This window comes from Hypanus sabinus, chromosome 16 (genome assembly GCF_030144855.1).
Source record: "Hypanus sabinus isolate sHypSab1 chromosome 16, sHypSab1.hap1, whole genome shotgun sequence".
NCBI lineage: Eukaryota > Metazoa > Chordata > Chondrichthyes > Myliobatiformes > Dasyatidae > Hypanus > Hypanus sabinus.
The window spans coordinates 56667122-56688886 of record NC_082721.1 but is presented as its reverse complement, the minus strand read 5'-3'; positions in this window follow the sequence as shown (position 1 = coordinate 56688886).

The window sequence follows — 21765 nt, the reverse complement described above, 5'->3', positions numbered from 1 at the left end:
GAAATAACGAACAAGATAGAAAAAGGAGAATCAATTGATATTGTGTACTTAGATTTATAGAAGGCCTTTGACAAGGTGCCCCACATGATAAGAGCCCATTGGGAGAATAGGCAGAGAAATGGCAGGTGGAATACAGTGGCAGGAAGTGTATGGACATGCACTTTGTTCAAAGTGACTATTTTCTAAATGTGGAGAAAATAGAGAAAACAGGTACAAAGAGACTTGGAATCCTTGTGTAGGGTTCCCTAAAGGTTAATTTGCAGTCTGAGTCTGTAGCAAATGCAATGTTAGCATTCATTTCAAGAGGACTAGAATATAAAAGCAAGGATGTGATGTTGAGATTTTATAAAACACTGGTGAGGCCTCACTTAGAGTATTGAGAGCAGTTTGGACCTCTTTTCTCTGAAATGATATGCTGAAACTGGAGAGGGTTCAAAGGAGGTTCACAAAAGTGATTGTATGGCTTGTCATACAAAGAGTGTTTAGTGGCTCTGGTCCTATATTCATTGGAATTCAGAAGAATGAGGGGGTGACCCAATGGAAAGCTATTGAATGGTGAAAGGCCTTGATACAGTGATGTGGAGAGGATGTTTCCTATGGAGGGAGAGTCTAAGACCAGAGGACGCAGCCTCAGATTAGAGGGGTGCCATTTTAGAATAGAGAGAAGGACTAATTTCTTTAGCCAGAGAGTGGTGAATCTGTGGAATTCATTGCCACAGGTAGCTATGAAGTCCTAGTTTTCATCTGTATTTAGGGCAGAGTTGATAGATTCTTGATTTGCCAGGACATGAAGGGATATGGTGGGGGGGGGGGGGGAAGGAAGGAGATTGGGGCTGAGAGGAAAATAGGTCAGGCATGATGAAATGGCAGAGCAGGCTCGATGGACCAAATGGCCTAATTCTGCTCCTATATCTTAAGGTCCCAACTTGAAATGTCGACTCTTTATTCCTCCCCATAGAAGCTGCTTGACCTGCTGAGTTCCTTCAGCGTTTTATGGCTGAAGAATGAATCCTGTTTCTCCCCCAGGCTGCTTTCAGTCAACATAACTAGGACATGGGAAAGGAGATTCTGATATTCAATAAACATGGACATTAATGGCCTTTTACATCTTCTCATTCTCAGAATCTGGCATTCATCTCACCCAACACTGCTTCAGCTGTACCAAAATGAACCTGGGCTCTGCATTCTAAAGTCTTCATAAAAGCCAAGTATTTGATTGCTCCTTTTCAAATTATAGGAACTATCTCCTAACACCCTGGAATCTGGTTTCATTTAGTATGGAAGATACTATCTAAATGGAAAACATTAACAGTGAATGTTTGCAGGGTGCAGGGAACAAACAGTAAATTAATTATTGTGAATTCAGTGAAAACTCAGAGTAGCAGAGCCCACCTTTCTTCAGGTATAGATGGCCATTGTCTAATGAATTGTCTAATGGAGAATAGACAATAGACAATAGGTGCAGAAGTAGACCATTCGGCCCCTCGAGTCTGCACCGCCATTCTGAGATCATGGCTGATCATTCACTATCAATACCCAGTCCCTGCCTTGTCCCCATATCCCTTGATTCCCCTATCCATCAGATATCTATCCAGCTCCTTCTTGAAAGCATCCAGAGAATTGGCCTCCATCGTCTTCCGAGGCAGTGCATTCCACACCTCCACAACTCTCTGGGAGAAGAAGCTCTTCCTCAACTCTGTTTTAAATAACTGACCTCTTATTCTCAATCCATGCCCTCTGGTACTGGACTCTCCCAACATCTGGAACATATTTCCTGCCTCAATCCTATCAAATCCTTTAATTATCTTAAACGTTTCAATCAGATCCCCTCTCAATCTCCTCAGTTCCAGCGTGTACAAGCCCAATCTCTCCAATCTCTCTGCGTAAGACAGCCCTGCCATCCCAGGAATCAACCTAGTGAATCTACGCTGCACTTCCTCAATTGCCAGAATGTCCTTCCTTAAACCTGGAGACCAAAACTGTACACAATATTCCAGGTGTGGTCTCACCAGGGCCCTGTACAAATGCAAAAGAACATCCTTGCTCTTGTATTCATTTCCCCTTGTAACAAAGGCCAACATTCCACTTGCCCTCTTCACTGCCTGTTGCACTTGCTCATTCACCTTCATTGACTGGTGAACTAGGACTCCTAGGTCTCTTTGCATTTCTCCCTTACCTAACTCGACACCATTCAGACAATACTCTGCCCTCTTGTTCCAGCTTCCAAAGTGGATAACTTCACATTTATTCACATTGAATGACATCTGCCAAGTATCTGCCCACTCACTCAGCCTATCCAAGTCTCCCTGTATTCTCCTAATGTCCTCTTCGCATGTCACACTGCCACCTAGTTTAGTATCGTCAGCAAACTTGCTGATATAGTTTTCAATGCCCTCATCTAAATCATTGACATAAATCGTAAAGAGCTGTGGTCCCAATACAGAGCCCTGTGGTACTCCACTAGTCACCTCCAGCCAGTCTGAGAAACACCCATTCACTGCTACCCTTTGCTTTCTATCTGCCAACCAGTTTTCTATCCATGTTGAAACCCTGCCCCCAATGCCATGAGCTCTGATTTTACTCACCAATCTCCTATGTGGCACCTTATCGAATGCCTTCTGAAAATCTAGGTAGAAGGAAGCTGTCTTTCCGCTGCAGGAGAGATGATTAGATCAACCCATTAAGTCCAATTCAATTCACTTGATGTCAAAAAGACAAACACATTCAAGAGGCTTTGCAAATTTAAAAAATAGCCACTGCTCCAGCAACAGGAATCAAACAGTTGTGTGCAGCAAATTACAGAACTCTACAGCACTAGGCAGACCATGCAGACCACAATACTGAGCCAAGCTGAATGCCAATTTATACTAAGTGTGCTCCCCCTCTACCATCCAAATCCCTCCATCTCTTTCCTATTCATGTATCGATCCTGAGGTTTGACAGTTACATGATTCAAAAATCACATGGGTTGTATTGTTCTTTAATGTCAGCTTGAGGTCAATTGTATTTAGAAGCAAAATCAGATGTGTTAAATCTGCTGAAATACCTGAAGGAACACTAGAGCAGAACCAATTCTGCTGTCAATGATGTCTGTGCTCTGGGGAATAAGGTATCAGTGGGGTGGCGAATTCGATGCCATAAGATCACTGCTCTAAAGGAGAACATCATGCATTTTTTGACAAATGTGCAGGAGGCTTTCCATTGCCTGTTGTATCCGACTCAAGGTGTTTAAGTACCACGATGATCAGGTCACAAACAAATAAAGAAACTTTAAAAAACATAAACCAATTAATTTAAGGCCAAATGTAGTGAGAATGCTAAATAATTCCCTGCCAGTCATGTAGGTAATTATGATTACTTTGATGGATATAATTTGTGTGTAATAATAATAATAATGCATTTTTCTGTTAACAATGTCGCCCTTCCATCAGAAGTTCTACTGTCTCTGTTCCACTCTGACCAGGCTGAGTGGGTTGCCACACAAAGGACCATTTACCCACCTTGAACACATGCAAACACAATTGTTGATGGATACTCTACTTAAACTCCTGTAGCCAATGGTCGATTTCCCTGCAAACTGTCAAACTGGAAATGTTCAGGATATTCTGGAGGGTGCTGATCAACAACATGCAGAGTTACAGGCAATGGCACAGTATGAAAATGTCCAGGAGGAAAAGGTTCACTGATTATTGTTATTGCAGTGTATTCTAAGGGATCTTATATGAGTATTTGGATAGACAAGGAACAGTCAGCAAGGCTTCTTGCATGGTAGGTTATGTCTGACCAATCTTACAGAGTTCTTTGAGGAAAGTGGATGAGGAGAATTGGTTGTTGTCTACGTGGACTTTAGTAAGGTATTTGACAAAGCCCTACACAGAAGGCTGGTCAAGAAGGTTCAGTCACTTGGCGTTCAAGATGAGGTAGTAAATTGGATTAGACTTTAGCTTTGTGGGAGAAGCCAGAGAGTGGTAGTAGATGGTTGCCTCTCTGACAAGAGGCCTGTTAGACTAATGGAGTGCCACAGGGATTGGTGTTGAGTCCATTGTTGTCATCTATATCAATGACCTGGATGATAATGTGGTTAAATGGATCAGCAATTCTGTCGATGACACCGATTGGGGATGTAGTGGACAGCTGGAAAAATGGCAAATGGATTTAATGCAGACAAGTGCAAGGTGTTGTACTTCAGTGAGACCAACCAGGTCTCACACTGAATGATAGGGCACTGAAGAGCGTGGCAAAACAAAGGGAATACAATTCCATAATTCATTGAAAGTGATGTCACAGGTAATAGGGTTGTAAAGAAAGTTTTGGCACATTGGCCTTTATAAATCAAAGTATTAAGTACTGGAAATGGGATATTATGTTGAAGATGTCTAAGATATTGGTGCCTAAATTAGAGTATTGTGTGCAGCTTTGGTCACCTACCTACAGGAAAGATGTAAACAACATTGCAGGAGTGCAGAGAAGATTTATAAGATTGTTGCTGGGTCTGGAGGACCCCATTTGTAAGGAAAGACTGAGTAGGTTAGGACCTCATTGCTTGGAACGTAGAAGACTGAGAGATTTGATGGTATACACAATTATGACTGGTATTAATACAATAAATGCAAGCAGAAATTTTTCACTAGGTTGGACTACAATGAGAGGTCATAGGTTAAGGGTGAAAGATGAAGTGTTTAAGAGGAACATGAGGGGAACCTTCTTTACTCAGAGGGTTATGAAAGTGTGGAATGAGCTGCCAGCACAAATGGTGCATGGAAACTCGATTTCAACGTGTAAGTGAAGTTTGGATAGATAAATACGTAGATAGTAGGTTTATGAAGGGCTAAGGTCCTGATGCAGGTCGTTGGGAATAGGCAGCTTAAACGGTTCAACACAGACTAGGGCCTTTTTTTGTGCTGTACTTTTCTATGACTCTATGTCCCTTTGAAACCAACTGCGTGTACTGCCCAACACGCCTAACTCTTGTTGCTGAACCATAACGCGGTTCAGAACATATATTTTAATAGAGCTTTCCCGCCTTCTGGTAGCCATTCCCACAATCTCGTCTGTTCTACAACTACAATCCTAACTCTAGGGTGTGTGTAGTTCTTTGTTGATGGGGGTAATTAACAACCTCAGGTGTGTGTGACAGACAGATGCACAAAAACACACACATGGAGACATGAGAGGTCACAGTTTTAAGGTGCTTGGAAGTAGATACTGAGAAGATGTCAGGGTAAGTTTTTTTTACGCAGAGTGGTGAGTGCGTGGAATGGGCTGCTGGCGGTGGTGGTGGAGGTGGATACAATAGGGTCTTTTAAGAGGCTCCTGGAGCTTAGAAAAATAGAGGACTACGGGTAACCCTAGGTTATATCTGAAGTAAATACATGTTCGGCACAGCTTTGTGGGCTGAAGGGCCTGTATTGTGCTGTAGGTTTTCTATGTTTCTATGTTAAACCCTTTGCTCTATCTGAAGCCACTCAACATGTCCACAGGTGGTAAGCCGTCAGCTCTATCTAAACCTATTTGACATGGGCACAGCTAGTAAACCCCCAGCTCTCTCTAACACCACTCCACACTGCTACAACTGGCAAACAGTCAGCTCTATTCAACGCCAATCCATAACTCTACAACTGGGAAAGTGCTAGCTGTCTAAAGCCTCTCCACATGGCCACTGGTAAACTTGGAGCTGTGTCTAAATCATCTCCACACAGCCAAAGCTGGCAAATCCTTAGCTCTGTCCAACACTCCTCCACGTGGCCACAACTGGTAAACTGTGTGTCTGTCTAAATCCAATCTACACATCCACAGTTGGTATCCCATCAGCTCTGAATAAAGACACTCCACAAGGCATCAGCTGCTAAACCCTCATCTCTGCTGAAAGCCGCAGCTGGCAAACATTCAGCTCTGTGTAATGGCACACTCAGCTTGGTCGAGAGATGCTCCCCATGGCACAGCTGGCAAACACTCAACTTAATGCAAAGTAAATCCACACAACCATATATGGTAAATACTCAGCTCTGTCTAACGCTACTCCATGTGGCCACAGCCTGTAAACTACCAGCTCTGTCTAATGGCACTCCACCTGCCCCAACTGGTTATTTCCCAGCTCTATATAAAGCCACTCAACAAGGCCACAGCTGGCATACTCTCAGCTCTGTGTAATGCCACTCATTAAGGCCACAGCTGGTAAACCCTCAGCTCAATCTAAAGCAATTCTATATGGCCAAAGCTGGTAAACTGAGAGCTTTGTCTTAACAGTACTCAACACACAACTGATAATCCCTCAGGTTTGTCTAAAGTGAACCCACACAGCCACAGCTGGTTAACCCTCAGCTCTGTTCAAAGCCAATCCACAAACAAGACCAGAGCTGATAAACTGCATGATCTATCTAAAAAAAACTCCACACAGTCTGGATATCCTCATTTTTGTCTAATTCAACTTAACAAGGCCGTAGCTCACAAACTCTCAGCTCTGTCCATAGACAATCCACAAGGCCACAGCTAGTAAACACACACCCGTTTTAATTGTCAAATGTCAAGTGCCACTCCAAAAGGCCACTGCTGGTACACCTTCAGCTCGGTTTAAATCATAAGACCATAAGATACAGGAGCAGAAGTAGACCATCCAGCCCATCAAGTCTGCTCTGCCATTTAATCAGGGTACTTAAGGAGGTGGCTCTAGAAATTGTGGATGTATTGGTAATCATTTTCCAATGTTCTATAGATTCAGGATCAGTTCCTGAGAATTTGAGGGTAGCTAATGTTATCCCAATTTTTAAGAAAGTAGGGAGAGAGAAAACGGAATTATAGACCAGTTAGCCTGACATCAGTGGTGGGGAAGATGCTGGAGTCAATTATAAAAGATGAAATAGCGGCACATTTGGATAGCAGTAACAGGATCAGTCTGAGTCAGCATGGATTTACGAAGGGGAAATCATGTTTGCCTAATCTTTTGGAATTTTTTGAGGATGTAACTATGAAAATGGACAAGGGAGAGCCAGTGGATGTAGTGTACCTGGACTTTCAGAAAGCCTTTGATAAGGTCCCACATAGGAGATTAGTGGGCAAAGTTAGAGCACATGGTGTTGGGGGTAGGGTACTAACATGGATAGAAAATTGGTTGGCAGACAGAAAACAAAGAGTAGGGATTAACGGGTCCTTTTCAGAATGGCAGGCAGTGACTAGTGGGGTACCACAAGGCTTGGTGCTGGGACTGCAGCTGTTTACAATATACATTAATGATTTAGATGAAGGGATTAAAAGTAACATTAGCAAATTTGCAAATAACACAAAGCTGGAAGGCAGTGTGAAATATGAGGAGGATGTTAGGAGAATGCAGGGTGACTTGGACAGGTTGGGTGAGTGGGCAGATGCATGGCAGATGCAGTTTAATGTGGATAAATGTGAGGTTATCCACTTTGGTGGCAAGAACAGGAAGGCAGATTACTAACTGAATGGTGTCAAGTTAGGAAAAGGGGAAGTACAATGAGATCTAGGTGTTCTTGTACATCAGTCACTGAAAGTAAACATGTAGGTACAGCAGGCAGTGAAGAAAGCTAATGACATGTTGGTCTTCATAACAAGGGGAGTTGAGTATAGGAGCAAAGAGGTCCTTCTGCAGTTGTACAGGGCCCTGGTGAGACCACACCTGGAGTATTGTGTTCAGTTTTGGTCTCCAAATTTGAGGAAGGACATTCTTGCTATTGAGGGAGGGCAGCGAAGGTTTACGAGGTTAATTCTTGGGAATTATCAGCTCTGTCAAAGGCCACTCCACACATCTGCAGCTGGTAACTTGACAGGTTTAAAAGCCTCAGCTACTCTAACGCTACTCCACACAGCCACAGCTGGTAAACCCTTAGCTCTGTACAACAGCACTCTACATAACACAATTATAAACTATCAAACAAGAGAAACTCTGTGTGCATTGCTTGAATTTCAAGCATCTGCAAAATGCTGGAGGAACTCAGCAGGTCAGGCAGCATCTATGGAAAAGAGTGTAGTTGACGTTTCGGATGAGGCCCTTCATCAGGACTGAAGAAAAATAAGATGAGGTGGGAGTAAAGGATGCCCAATATCTTTATTTCTCCAGTCCTGATGAAGGGTCTTGGCCTGAAACATTGAGCATACGTCAGCATTTTGTGTGTGTTGCTTAGTAAACTTTCAGTTGTGTCAGAGACAATCCACAAGGCCACAGCTCATAAACCCTCAGGTCTGTCCAAAGACACTCCATACAGCCAAAGCGGTGAAACTTCAGCTCTGTCCAAAAACAGTTCACATGCCACAGCTGGTAAGCAGCCAGCTCTGTCTACAGCAACTCCACAGGCCCACAGCTGTTTAATGTCAAATGCCAGCCAGAAGGCCACTGTTTGGTATACCTTCAGTTGTGTCTGATGTCATTCTGCACGGCCTCAGCTGGTAAACTGACAGCTCTGCACAAAACCACTCCACACAGCTGTCTGAAGCGACACCACGTGGCAACAACTGGTAAATCCTGAGCTGTCTAAAGACACTGATTAATTCACTCCACTCCACTTCTCTACAACTGATTATTTTGTCAGCACCTTGTAAAACCACTCCACACATTCACATCTGGTAAAAGCTCAGCTCTACCTAACAGTACTCTACACAGCTACAGCTGGCAAAACCTCTGCAATTCTAATGACACTCCAATTAGCCACAGCTGATAAACCCTCAACTCTGTCTAATACAAGTCTACATGGTCACAGCTGGTAAATGTCAGCTCTAACAGCACACTATACACCACAGATGGTAAACCCTAACACTATTCCAAGACAACTAGTAGATCCTCAGCTCTGCCCAAAGCCAATCCACAGGACTGCAACTGGGAAATTGCCAGCTCTGTCTAAAGTAATAGCACATGCCTACAGCTGGTAAACCTTCAGCTACCATAAGTCTAAAGAAACTTCACGTGGCCTCAGCCTGTAAACCCCCTAGGCAGAGCTGACAGTTTTGTCTAAAGTGACTTCACATGGCCACAGCTCTTAACTCTCAGCTGTCTAAACTGACACCACACAGCCACAGCTCTGTCTAAAGTGGCTCCACATGACCACTGTTCAATCCAAATCAAGCCCAAATGGCTACTGCTGGCAAAGTGCTGGTTACAAAACTATTCCAACATGGTCACAGCTGGTAAACTCTCAGATATGTCTAAAGCCACTCCAACACAATAAGTTCTTCTCTGGCTTCCAGCTGGTTACAGTTATCAATAATAACTAATGTTTCAATGACAATCTGCCATCTTCTTCAAGGATGAAAGTGGAGTGGATTTAAACAGAGCTGAAGGTGTACCAGTGGTGGCTTTTTCGAGTGGCATTTGACATTAAACAGCTGTGCAGTTTACCAGCTGCGGCTGTGTGGTGTGGTTTTAGACAGAGCTGGCAGTTTACCAGTTGTGGCTGTGTGGTGTGGTTTTAGACAGAGCTGGCGGTTTACCAGCCGTGGCTGTGTGGTGTGGTTTTAGACAGAGCTGACGGTTTACCAGCCGTGGCTGTATGATGTGGTTTTAGACAGAGCTGGCAGTTTACCAGCCGTGGCTGTGTGGTGTGGTTTTAGACAGATCTGGCAGTTTACCAGTTGTGGCTGTGTGGTGTGGTTTTAGACAGATCTGGCAGTTTACCAGCCATGGCTGTGTGGCGTGGTTTTAGACAGAGCTGGCAGTTTACCAGCCATGGCAGTGTGGTGTGGTTTTAGACAGAGCTGGCAGTTTACCAGTTGTGGCTGTGTGGTGTGGTTTTAGACAGATCTGGCAGTTTACCAGTTGTGGCTGTGTGGTGTGGTTTTAGACAGATCTGGCAGTTTACCAGCCGTGGCTGTGTGGTGTGGTTTTAGACAGAGCTGGCAGTTTACCAGCCGTGGCTGTGTGGTGTGGTTTTAGACAGATCTGGCAGTTTACCAGCCATGGCTGTATGGTGTGGTTTTAGACAGATCTGGCAGTTTACCAGCCATGGCTGTGTGGCGTGGTTTTAGACAGAGCTGGCAGTTTACCAGCCATGGCTGTGTGGTGTGGTTTTAGACAGAGCTGGCAGTTTACCAGTTGTGGCTGTGTGGTGTGGTTTTAGACAGAGCTGGCAGTTTACCAGCCGTGGCTGTGTGGTGTGGTTTTAGACAGAGCTGGCAGTTTACCAGCCGTGGCTGTGTGGTGTGGTTTTAGACAGAGCTGGCGGTTTACCAGCCGTGGCTGTGTGGTGTGGTTTTAGACAGAGCTGGCAGTTTACCAGCTGCGGTGTATGGATTGTTTTTGGACAGAGCTGAAGAAGATGGCAGAGTTTCTCATTGAAATATCGATTATAATAGATACCTGTACACGGCTGGAAGCCCAAGAAGAGTTTATTCATCGTATACACCAGGAAAGCACTAGATCCTTTTGCCACTTCACATGTTTACAGTTGGTAAACTATCAGCCCCATGTGAAGTCCCATCTGGTAAAACCTCAGCTCTGTCTGAAGGTGCTCATTATGGCCACAGTCTGTAAACACCCACCTATAACACCAGTCTAAATGGTCACAACTGGTAAACACTCAACTATGGCACTATGATGTTGTGCCCATTACAGAGACTTGGATGGTGCAGGGGCAGGAATGGCTACTTCAAGTGCCAGGTTTTAGAAGTTTCAGAAAGGACAGGGAGGGAGGCAAAAGAGGTGGGGGTGTGGCACTGTTGATCAGAGATAGTGTCACGGCTGCAGAAAGGGAGGAAGTCATGGAGGGATTGTCTACGAAGTCTCTGTGGGTGGAAGTTAGGAATAGGAAAGGGTCAATAACTCTACTGGGTGTTTTTTATAGACCACCCAATAATAACAGGGACATTGACAAGCATTCTTAGAGATAGTATTAATAATTATCTGGATAGACAGGATCTGATTAGGAGTAGCCAGCATGGATTTGTGCGTGGAAGGTCATGTTTGACAAACCTTATTGAATTTTTTGAAGAAGTTACGAGGAATGTTGACGAGGGTAAGGCAGTGGATGTAGTCTATATGGACTTCAGCAAAGCCTTTGACAAAGTTCCACATGGAAGGTTAGTTAAGAAGGTTCAGTTCTTAGGTATTAATGCTGGAGTAATAAAATGGATTCAACAGTGGCTAGATGGGAGATGCCAGAGAGTAGTGGTGGATAATTGTTTATCGGGATGGAGGCCGGTGACTAGCGGGGTGCCTCAGGGATCTGTTTTGGGCCCAATGTTGTTTGTAATATATATAAATGATCTGGATGATGGGGTGGTAAATTGGATTAGTAAGTATGCCGATGATACTAAGGTAGGAGGTGTTGTGGATAATGAGGTGGGTTTTCAAAGCTTGCAGGGAGATTTATGCCGGTTAGAAGAATGGGCTGAACGTTGGCAGATGGAGTTTAATGCTGAGAAGTGTGAGGTTCTACATTTTGGCAAGAATAATCCAAATAGAACATACAGGGTAAATGGTAGGGCATTGAGGAATGCAGAGGAACAGAGAGATCTAGGAATAACAGTGCATAGTTCCCTGAAGGTGGAGTCTCATGTAGATAGGGTGGTGAAGAAGGCTTTTGGAACGCTGGCCTTTATAAATCAAAGCATTGAGTACAGAAGTTGGGATGTAATGTTAAAATGGTACAAGGCATTGGTAAGGCCAAATTTGGAATATTGTGTGCAGTTCTGGTCACCGAATTATAGGAAAGATATCAATAAATTAGAGAGAGTGCAGAGACGATTTACTAGGATGTTACCTGGGTTTCAGCACTTAAGTTACAGAGAAAGGTTTAACAAGTTAGGTCTCTATTCATTGGAGCGTAGAAGGTTGAGGGGGGATTTGATCGAGGTATTTAAAATTTTGAGAGGGATAGATAGAGTTGATGTGAATAGGCTGTTTCCATTGAGAATAGGGGAGATTCAAACAAGAGGACATGATTTGAGAGTTAGGGGGCAGAAGTTTAAGGGAAACACGAGGGGGTATTTCTTTACTCAGAGAGTGATAGCTGTGTGGAATGAGCTTCCTGTAGAAGTAGTAGAGGCCAGTTCAGTTGTGTCATTTAAGGTAAAATTGGATAGATATATGGACAGGAAAGGAGTGGAGGGTTATGGGCTGAGTGTGGGTAGGTGGGACGAGGTTAAGAGTTCAGCATGGACTAGGAGGGCCGAGATGGCCTGTTTCTGTGCTGTGATTGTTCTATGGTTATATGGTTATATAGGGAGACAGATTCTGGAAAGGAGTAATAATAACAGGGTTGTAGCAGTGGGAGATTTTAATTTCCCAAATATTGATTGGCATTTCCCTAGATCGAGGGGTTTAGATGGGGTGGAGTTTGTCAGGTGTGTTCAGAAAGGTTTCCTGATACAATATGTAGACAAGCCTACAAGAGGAGAGGCTGTACTTGATCTGGAATTGGGAAATGAACCTGATCAGGTGTCAGGTCTCTCAGTGGGAGAGCATTTTGGAGATAGTGATCACAATTCTATCTCCTTTACCAGAGTATTGGAGAGGGATAGGAAGGGAATTGTTTAACTGGAGTAAGGGGAAATATGAGACTATCAGGCAGGAACTTGGAAGCATAAATTGGAAATAGATGTTCTCAGGGAAATGTACGGAAGAAATGTGGCAAATGTTCAGGGGATATTTGCATGGGGTTCTGCTTAGGTACGTTCCAATGAGACAAAGAAAGGATGGTAGGGTACAGGAATTGTGGTGAATAAAGGCTGTCGTAAATCTAGACAAGAAGAAAATTAGAGCTTACGAAAGGTTAAAAAAACTAGATAATGATGGAGATCTAGAAGATGATAAGGCTAGCAGGAAGGAGTTTAAAAGTGAAATTAGGAGAGCCAGAAGGGGACATGAGAAGGCCTTGGCAGAGAGGATTAAGGAAAACCCCAAGGCATTCTACAAGTATGTGAAGAGCAAGAGGATATGACGTGAGACAATAGGACTAATCAAGTGTGACAGTGGTAAAGTGTGTATGGAACTGGAGGAGATGGTATAGGTACTTAATGAATACTTTGATTCAATATTCACTCCGGGAAAAGGATCTTGGCAATTGTAGTGATGACTTGCAGTGGACTGAAAAGCTTGAGTATGTAGATATTAAGGAAGAGGATGTGCTGGAGCTTTTGAAAGCATCAAGTTAGGTAAGTCACTGAGACCAGACGGGATGTACAGCAGGCTACTTTGGGAAGTGAAGGAGGAGATTGCTTAGCCTCTGGCAATGATCTTTGAATCATCAATAAGGAAGGGAGAGGTTCCGGAGGATTGGAGGGTTGTGGATGTTGTTCCCAATTCAAGAAAGGGAGTAGGGATAGCCCAGGAAATTATAGGCCAGTGAGTCTTACTTAAGTGGTTGGTGAGTTGATGGAGAAGATCCTGAGAGGCAGGATCTATGAACATTTGGAGAGGTTAATATGATTAGGAATAGTAAGCATGGCTTTGTCAAAGGCAGGTCATGCCTTACGAGCCTGATTGAAATTTTTGAGGATGTGGCTAAACACATTGATGAAGGTAGAGCATAGATGTAGTATATATGGATTTTAGCAAGGCATTTGATAAGGTAACCCATGCAAGGCTTATTGAGAAAGTAAGGAGGCATGGGATCCAAAGGGACATTGCTTTGTGGATCCAGAACTGGCTTGCCCACAGAAGGCAAAGAGTGGTTGTAGATGGGTCATATTCTGCATGGAGGCTGGTGACTGGTGGTGTGCCTCAGGGATTTGTTCTGGGACCCCTACTCTTTGTGATATTTATAAATGACCTAGATGAGCAAGTGGAAGGATGGGTTAGTAAATTTGCTGATGATACAAAGGTTGGGGGTGTTGTGGATAATGTGGAGGGCTATCAAAGGTTACAACGGGATATTGATAGGATGCAAAACTGGGCTGAAAAGTGGAAGATGGAGTTCAACCCAGAGTAAGTGTGAAGTGGTTCATTTTGGTAAGTCAAATATGATGACAGAATATAGCATTAAGGGCAAGACTCTTGGCAGTGTGGAGGATCAGAGGTGATCTTGAGGTCTGAGTCCATAGGACGCTCAAAGCAGCTGCGCAGGTTGACTCAGTGGTTAAGAAGGCATACAGTGTATTGGCCTTCATCAATCATGGGATTGAGTTTAAGAGCTGAGAGGTAATGTTGCAGTTATATAGGACCCTGGTCAGACCTCACTTGGAGTACTGTGCTCAATTCTGGTCGCCTCACTACAGGAAGGATGTGGAAGTCATAGAAAGGGTGCAGAGGAGATTTACAAGGATGTTGCCTTGATTGGGGAGCATGCCTTTTGAGAATAGGTTGAGTGAACTGAGCCTTTTCTTCTTGGAGTGACAGAGGATGAGAGGTGATCTGATCGAGGTGTACAAGATAATGAGAGACACTGATCGAATGGATAGTCAGACGCTTTTATCCAGGGCTGAAATGGCTAGCACGAGAGGGCATATTTTTAAGGTGCTTGGAAGTAGGTACAGAGGAGATGTCAGGGGTAAGTTTTTTTTTTATGCAGAGAGTGATGAGTGTGTGGAATGGACTGTTGGCGGCGGTGGTGTAGGCAGAAATGATAGGGTCTTTTAAGAAATTCCTGGATGGATACAAGGAGCTTAGAAAAATAGAGGGCGATGGGTAAGCCTAGGTAGTTCTAAAGTAAGGACATGTTCGGCACAGCTTTGTGGGCTGAAGGGCCTGTATTGTGCTGTAGGTTTTCTATGTCTCTATGTTTCCATACGTCTAACCCAGATCCACATGGTCACAGAAGGTAGACAGTCAGCTTTCTCCAATGCACTCTACATACCATAACTGGTAAACCATCAGCTTTCAATAGACTCACTCCACATTGCCACAGCTGGTAAACAGCTTTGTTCAAAGAAACTGCACATGGCCACAGTTAGTAAAGCACCAGCTGAGACAAAAGCCACTCCACACCGCCACAACTAGCACACACCAAGTTATGTCCAAGGCCTATCCACAGGCCCACAACTGTTAAATGCAAAGCTCTAAAGCCACTCAGCATGCCCATGGTTGGTAAACTGTCAGCTAAATGGCCAGAGTTGCTAAACCATCAGATCTGTCTAACGCCATTTGACATTTTCCCAACTCAAACCCTCAACTCAGTCCAAAGCAACTCTATATGGCCAAACGTGTTAAGTCCTCAGCTCTGTGAAAGCCACATCTGGTAAAACATCAGCTCTGCCTAACGCCACTCTGTAGGGCTACAGCTGGAAAAGCCTCAGCTATTCTATTGCCACTCCGCATGGTCACAGCTGGTAAACCCTCAACTCTGTCCAAAGGCATACCACATGGCCAAACCTAGTAAGCCATCAGCTCTGTCTAAAGCCTTTCCACACAGCCAAAGTGTCGTATCTGAAGTCATTCTACATTGCCATAGCTGGTAAAAAACCTTTATATCTGTGTAATGCCTCTGTAAACAGCATAGTTGGTAATCTTTCAGCTCTGTTTAATACCACTCCACACCACCACAACTGGCAAACACCCAGATATATCCAAGGCCTATCCACAAGCCTCTAAGGCCACTCAGCATGCCCACAGCTAGTAAACCGTCAGCTCTGTCTAAAGCCATTCCACACAGCCACAGCTGGTAAATCCTCAGCTCTGTCCACAGACATTCCACACAGCCAAATGTGGTAAAACCTCAACTCTGGCCAAAAGCAATCCACATGGTCACCTCTGCAAAACCTCAGCTCTGCCTAATGTCACTTTACAGCTGGTAAAGCCTCAGCTGCTCTAACGTCACTCCACACAGCCACAAGTGGTACACCCTCAGCTCTGTCTAAAACCACTCCACACAGCCACAGCTGGTAAATCCACAGCTGTTTAATGTCAAATGTTACATGCCACTCCAAAAGTGGTACATACACTGGTACTTCCACTCTATACAGCCACAGCTGGTCAATCCTAAACTCTGTGTAAAGGATTTCCTCAACTCTAACATAAATCCACATGGTCTTAACAGGTAAATCGTCAGCTCTGTCCAACAGCACACTACAAGCCACAGCTGGTAAGTCACCAGTTTTGTCTAAACTGACAGCATACAGCCACAGCTGGTAAAACCCTCTTCTCTGTCTAAAACCACTTAAAAAGCAGAGTGTAAATCCTCAGCTCTGTCTAAAACCACTTCTTATGGCCATAGCTGGTAACCCATCAGCTCTGTCTAAAGCTAGTCCACATGGACACACTGTTAAAACCTCAGCTCTAATGCCACTCCAAATAGAGAGAAACAGTAAACTCTCAGCTCTGTCTAACACAAGTCCACACAGTCACAGCTCACAAACACTCAGTGCTGTTTAACAACTCTCCTCACTGCCACTGCTGGTTGAACGTCACTTTGGCTAATGGCACTGTACACAGCCACAGCTTGTAAACTCTTAAGCTCTGTCTAAAGGGACTCCACATCCCACATCCCATTCCCATTCTGATATTTCCACACATTTTAATTCCACGTCCCATTCCCATTCTGATATGTCTATCCATTGCTTCCTCTACTGTCAAGATGAAGCCACGCTCAGGTTGGAGGAACAGCACCTTATATTCCATCTGGGTAGCCTCCAACCTGATGGCATGAACATTGATTTCTCTAACTTCCGTTAATGCCCCTGCTCCCTTTCTTACCCCTTCCCTTATTTATTCATTTATTTATTACTCCCCTTTTTTCTTCCTCTGTCCCTCTCACAATCACTCCTTGTCTGTTTTCCATCTCCCTCTGGTGCTCCCCCCCTTTCTTTCTCCCTAGGCCTCCCATCCCATGATCCTTTCCATTCTACAGCTGCGTATTCCTTTTGCCAATCACCTTTCCGACTCTCAGCTTCACCCCTCCCCCTCCTGTCTTCTCCTATCACTTTGGACTTCCCCTCCTCCTCCCACTTTCAAATCTCTTACTATCTTTTCTTTCAGTTAGTCCTGACGAAGGGTTTCCGCCCAAAATGTCGACTGTACTTCTTCCTAGAAATGCTGCCTGGCCTACTGCGTTCCACTAGCATTTTGTGTGTGATGTCTGTTTAAAGCTTATTTATAGGATCACAGCCAGCTCTGTCTAAAGCCATAGCATACAGCCATGGCTGACAAATGGTCAGCTGTCTGAAGGCACTCCATAAGGTTACAGCCTATAAAAACTCTGCTCTGTTTAATGCTACTCCAAACAGTCACAACAGGCAAACTCTCAAATCTGTCTAACACAAGTCTATATTGTCACCGTTAGTAAACACTGAGTGCTGGCTAAAGATTACAAAATTATGCCATTTGCCCCATTGAATCTGCTCCGCCATTTCATCATGGCAGATCCATTTTCTATCTCAGGCCCAGTGTACCATCTCACCATATCCCTTCATGCCCTCACTAATAAAGAAATTATTAACCTCTGCCTTAAATACACACATTGATTTGGCCTCTGCAGATGCCTGTGGCAGTGAATTCCACAGATTCACCACTCCCTAGCCTTAGGCTCCCCCCACAATGGGAAACATCCTCTGCACAGCTACTCTACAGAGGTCTTTCAACATTTGATAGATTTCAATGAGGTCACCTCTTATTCTTCTGAATTTCAGTGAGTAGAGGCCCAGAGCCATCAAACACTCTTAATATGGCAAGCCTTTTTTGCACAAGGACTCTAAAATCCCTTTGCACCTCAGATTTTTAAATTTTCTCTCCATCTAGAAAATAGCGTATGCTTTTATTGTTCCTACCAAAGTGCATGATCGAACACTTTCTGACATTGTTTCCCACCTGCCACTTCTTTGCCCATTCTCTTAATCTGTCCGAGTCATTCTGTAGCCTCTCTGTTTCCTCAACACTACTTGCCCTTCCACCTATCTTTGAATCATTTGCAAGCTTGGCCACAAAACTATCAACTCTATCATCCAATCACTGGCATGCAATTTAAAAAAGCACTCCCAACACAGACACCCTGCAGAACACCACTAGTCATTGACAGTCAACCAGAAAAGGCTCCATTTATTTCCACACTTTGCCTCCTGCCAATCAGTCCATGTTCTTTCCATGCTAGTATCTTTTATGTAATACCATGGGCCCTTAACATGTTAAGCATCCTCATGTGTGACAACTTGTCAAAGGCCTTCTGAAAATCCGAGTATACAACATTCACTGATTCTCCTTTGTCTATCCTGCTTGTTATTTCTTCAAAGAATTCCAACAGATTTACCAGGTAAGATTTTCCCTTGAGGAAACCATGCTGACCATGTCCTATTTTATTAGGTGCCTCCAAGTACTCCAAAACTACATCCTCAACAATTGATCCCAACGTCTTCCCACACACTGAGATCAGTCTAACTACCCTATAAATTATTTTCTTCTACCTCTCTCTTCTTGATGAGTGGAATGACTTTTGCAATTTTCCATTTCTCCAGAATCAATTGATTCTAGGAAGATCATTACTAATGCCTCTATAATCTCTTCAGCTATCACTTTCCAAACCCTGGGGTGTACACCATCTGGTCCAGGTGACTTATCTCCCTCCAGACCTTTCAGTTTCACCTTTCCCAAGTAACAGCAGCTTCACACACTTCTGCCTGACACCCTTGAACATCTAGCATATTGCTAATGTCTTCCACTGATGCAAAATATTTAATTCATTTTGTCCACCATTTCCTTGACCCCCATTACTACCTCTCCACTATAGTTTTTCAGCAGTCTGATATCTTCTTTCGCCTTTTTTTTTACACTTTATATGAAGAAACCTTTGGTATCCTTTTTAACATTATTGGCTAGTGTACCTTCGTATACCATCTTTTCCTTCTTTATGACATTTTTAGTTGCCTTCTGTTGGTTTTTTTTAAAAGCCTCCCAATCCTCAAACTTCCCACTAATTTTTGTTCATTATATGCCCTCTCTGTGGCTTTGACTTCTCTTGTTAACCATGGTTGTGTCATCTTGCATTTAGAATACTTCTTTGGGATGTATCTATCCTGGATCTTATGAATTGCACCCAGAAATTCCAGCCATTGCTGCTCTGCAGTTATTCCTGCTAGTGTTCCTTTCCAATCAGTTCTGGACATCTCCACACTCATGCCTCTTTAATTCCCTTTATTTCACTGCAATACTGATGCACCTGACTTTAGCTCCTCCTTCTCAATTGCAGGGTGAATTCTATCATATTATGATTACTGTCCCCTATGGGTTCCTTTACTGTAAGCTCTCTAATGTTCTGATTCATTGCACACCACCCAATCCAGAATAGCTGACCTCCTAGTGACCTAAATCACCAAACATGGCTCTAAAAGGCCATGTTGCAGGCATTCTAAAAATTCCCCTTTTTGGGATACAGCACCAACGAGATTTTCCAGTTTGGGGGGTGTACACAACTCGCATCAGTGTCTTTTTACCCCCGCTCTGCTTATTTAGCTCTACTCACAATGATTCTACACCTTCCAATCCTGTCATCTCTTTCTAATAATGTGACTTCAGTTTTTTTTCACCAACAGAGCCACTCCTAACCTTTCAATACAATGTGCAGTCTTGGACATTCAGGTCTCACAGCTCAGGTCTTCTTTCAGCCAGTGACAGCAACATCATACATGCTAATCTGTAATTGTGCTACAAGTTCATCTACCTTATTTCATATACTGCGTCCATTCAAATATAACACCTTTAGTCCTGTACTCATCCTTTGTGATTTTGCTGGAAAAGCCTCAGCTATTCTAACACCACTCTACACAGCCACAGCTAGTAAATTCACAGCTGTTCACAATTCACAATTACAGATTAGTATGTATGATGTTGCCGTCACTGGCTGAAAGAAGACCTGAGCTGCGAGACCTGAATGTCCAAGAATGTCAAATGCCACTCTAAAAACACACAACAGGTACACCTTCAGCTCTGTCTTATGCTATTCTACACAGCCACAGGTGGTAAATCCTCAGCTCTGGCTAAAGCCATTCCACAGAGCTGCAGCTGGTAAAAGCTCAGTTCATTCCAAATGGCCACAGCTGGTAAACCCTCAGATCTGTCCAAAACCACTTCACACATCCACAATGAACACTGTGCAAAAACCATTCCACTTGGTCACATCTGGTAAAGCCTCAGCTTTCTAACATCACTCCACTCCCCCACAGATGGTAAACAGTCATCTCAGCTCTGTCTAAACAAATTCCACATTGTCACAGCCTGTAAACACTCAGTTCTGTTTACACAAGTCCACATGTTCACAGCTGGTAAATCATCAGCTCTGTCTAATAGCAATCTGTTAAACTGTTAACTGGTAAACCTCAGGTTTTGTCTGAAGCCACTCCATACAGCTTGGAAAACCTCAGCTTTCTCTAAGGGCACTCCACATGGCCTCAGCTGTTAAACTGACACCTTTGTGCACTCTGCACGGCCACAGGTAGTAAACTGTCAGCTGTGTCCAAAGACACTCCACAGTCATAGCTGGTAACCCATCAGCTCTGTGGAAAGACACTCCACATGGCCATAGCTGGTAAACTGCCAGCTCTGTCTAAAGACAATCCATATGCCACAGCAGGTAAACACTCAGCTGCTTAATGTGAAATGTCAAGTACCACTCCACACGGCCACAGCTGTTGAAGCATCAGATCTAAAGTCATTCCACGTTACCAGAGTGGTAAAACATCAGATCTGTATAGTGTCACTACACACCACCACAAATGGCAGCCATTGAGATATGTCTAAGGCCAATCTACAAGCCCACAGCTGATAAACATTAAGCTCAGCATGCCCACGGCTGGTAAACCATCAGCTCTGTCCAACACCACTCCAAACAGCTAGAGTTGCTAAACCTTCAGCTTTGTCTACAGCAAATTTATATGATCATAACTGGTAAATCCTCAGTTCTCGTGAAGCCTCTCCACTTGGGTAAAGCCATTAAAACCTCATCTCTGATTCGCGCTATTCAAAATGGCCAAATCTGGTGAGCTTTGTCTAAAACCATTTCACACGGCCACAGCTGGTAAACTCTCAGCTCTGTTTAAAGTCATTCCACTTGCCAGTGCTGGTAAACCCCTGTTCCTTCTAAAGCATCAGTGTTGTGTAAAGCTGCTCCACATTACCACAGCTGGTGAACCCTCAGTTCTGTCTCGAATAATCTACACAGCCATAGCTGGTTGACACTCAGCTCTGTCCAAATCCAATGCACATTGCCAACGCTGGCAAACCATCAGGTTGGTGTAAAGCCATTCCACATGGTTACAGTTGGTAAGTCGTCAGTTCAGTGTAAGCCATTCCATATGGCCACAGATTGTAAACCCTCTCCTCTGTTTAAGACACCACACTGCACAACTGGGGAACCCTCAACCCTGTACAAAGCCACTCCATATGGCCATTGATGGTAAACCATCAGCTCTGACTAAAGCCACTCTACAGGATGACAGCTGATACACTTTCAATTCTGTCTAATGCAGCCAGAGCTGCTAATCAGTCAGCTGTCTAAAGCCATTCTACAAGGTAACAGATGGTAAACCCACAGCTGTCTGAAGCCAGCCCACACAACTTGGTGATCAGGCATGTTATATCCATTTAACAATTACAGCACAGAAAAAGGCCAGCTTGGCCCTTCTAGTCCGTGCCGAACGCTTACTCTAACCGAGTCCCACCTACCTGCACTCAGCCCATAACCCTCCATTCCTTTTCTGTCTATATACTTATCCAATTTTACTTTAAATGACAATACCAAACCTGCCTCTACCACTTCTACTGGAAGCTTGTTCCACACAGCTACGAGTCTGAGTAAAGGAATACCTCCTCGTGTTACCCCTAAACTTTTGCCCCTTAACTCTCAACTCATGTCCTCGCATTTGAATCTCCCCTACTCTCAGTGGAAAAAGCCCATCCAC